The sequence below is a fragment of the Schistocerca cancellata genome, unplaced genomic scaffold (genome assembly GCF_023864275.1).
Source record: "Schistocerca cancellata isolate TAMUIC-IGC-003103 unplaced genomic scaffold, iqSchCanc2.1 HiC_scaffold_1071, whole genome shotgun sequence".
NCBI classification, from domain to species: domain Eukaryota; kingdom Metazoa; phylum Arthropoda; class Insecta; order Orthoptera; family Acrididae; genus Schistocerca; species Schistocerca cancellata.
In genome coordinates this window covers 1-2,500 of record NW_026047070.1, presented here as the reverse complement: position 1 = coordinate 2,500, position 2,500 = coordinate 1, and positions in this window count along the sequence as shown.

Sequence of the window (2,500 nt, the reverse complement as noted above, 5' to 3'; positions counted from 1 at the left end):
GCAGAATATATACGGTCCCTACCCCGCACAACGATGACGGTGTGGGGGCCATTGTACGACACCGCTTCCTGCGGTGCCAACGCTGTCGTAGAGTCGATACTCCATCTTGGTAGAAGGCAACCATTCCGCTGTAAATGAGTACGTCGCTCGTAGTTCAGTCACCTCGCAGCACTGCTCAGTAAACTATGCAGGCCCACATAGATAGATCAAATACGCAAATGCCCCTATACATGCTGAACGTCTGTGCAAACAAAACGAACCACACGTCACCCGCACACTCTATCACCCACACACTCTATCACACACTACTCTCTGCCTGTAACAAACACAGATACAATAATTAAGCACCGGCATGGACCAACGTCCGGTGCATCCTATCCGCCACAGTACACCAACCAGACTATGATAACCAGGCCAGGAGGTCCAATCATAAAACAGAATATCCCACTCGTCCGACAACCACAATTGCTCAGATAAGCCACCAACACCCACACATGTCCTACACAGGGGTGCACCCAACATCACCACACTGCCTCGTCTTACAGCACAAACACACTGGCAGGAATGAAACACACAGGTCTGCCGCAACCACAGACACGGCTCGCCCCCCCCTCTCACTGGCGGAAAGCGCATCCCGACGTGACATAACTCCTTTGACACACTGACGCTGCCTCGGGCATCCACGTCCTACGGTCGATATCAACGAACCTCACCCCCCCCCCCCCCCCCCCACAACACGCCATCCCATACCACATTGTGTACCGTACCCAAACCTAACGTGTACTGTACTACAACGCAATGTGTACCATAACACAACCCAGTTTGTACCTTAACCTAACCTATGTCACCTTAACCTAACCTATGTCACCTTAACCTAACCTATGTCACCTTAACCTAACCTATGTCACCTTAACCTAACCTATGTCACCTTAACCTAACCTATGTCACCTTAACCTAACCTATGTCACCTTAACCTAACCTATGTCACCTTAACCTAACCTATGTCACCTTAACCTAACCTATGTCACCTTAACTTAACCTATGTCACCTTAACCTAACCTGTGTTGCACCTTAACCTACCTCAATTTGCACCGCAATGTAACTCAATTTGCACCGCAATGTAACTCAATTTGCACCGCAATGTAACTCAATTTGCACCGCAATGTAACTCAATTTGCACCGCAATGTAACTCAATTTGCACCGCAATGTAACGCAATTTGCACCGCAATGTAACGCAATTTGCACCGCAATGTAACGCAATTTGCACCGCAATGTAACGCAATTTGCACCGCAATGTAACGCAATTTGTACCGCAATCTACCCCCATGTTGTGCCTTAACCTAACCCACGTTGTGCCTTAACCTAACCCACGTTGTGCCTTAACCTAACCCACGTTGTGGCTTAACCTAACCCACGTTGTGGCTTAACCTAACCCACGTTGTGGCTTAACCTAACCCACGTTGTGGCTTAACCTAACCCACGTTGTGGCTTAACCTAACCCACGTTGTGGCTTAACCTAACCCACGTTGTGCTTAACCTAACCCACGTTGTGGCTTAACCTAACCCACGTTGTGGCTTAACCTAACCCACGTTGTGGCTTAACCTAACCCACGTTGTGGCTTAACCTAACCCACGTTGTGGCTTAACCTAACCCACGTTGTGGCTTAACCTAACCCACGTTGTGGCTTAACCTAACCCACGTTGTGGCTTAACCTAACCCACGTTGTGGCTTAACCTAACCCACGTTGTGGCTTAACCTAACCCACGTTGTGCCTTAACCTAACCCACGTTGTGCCTTAACCTAACCCACGTTGTGCCTTAACCTAACCCACGTTGTGCCTTAACCTAACCCACGTTGTGCCTTAACCTAACCCACGTTGTGGCTTAACCTAACCCACGTTGTGGCTTAACCTAACCCACGTTGTGGCTTAACCTAACCCACGTTGTGGCTTAACCTAACCCACGTTGTGGCTTAACCTAACCCACGTTGTGGCTTAACCTAACCCACGTTGTGGCTTAACCTAACCCACGTTGTGCCTTAACCTAACCCACGTTGTGCCTTAACCTAACCCACGTTGTGCCTTAACCTAACCCACGTTGTGCCTTAACCTAACCCACGTTGTGCCTTAACCTAACCCACGTTGTGCCTTAACCTAACCCACGTTGTGCCTTAACCTAACCCACGTTGTGCCTTAACCTAACCCACGTTGTGCCTTAACCTAACCCACGTTGTGCCTTACCCTGCTCTGTAATTGGCATATGACACGTTACATTAATGTATTGTTGTCCAACCGCAACCGGCTCAGAATGTTGTGTACACAGCTATGTGTCATCTCCCCATAACAGCTGCATTGCAGTGTGGTACGCCATAGAGACGTGTGGGAGTAATGGACGCAGTGGATGGCGATCAGCATGAGCCGTCTGTTCATGTAGTGGCGCGTGTATGCAGACGTAGTAGTCTCTTCTCACACAATGTGATAGCACGGTGCCCCGCGTTCC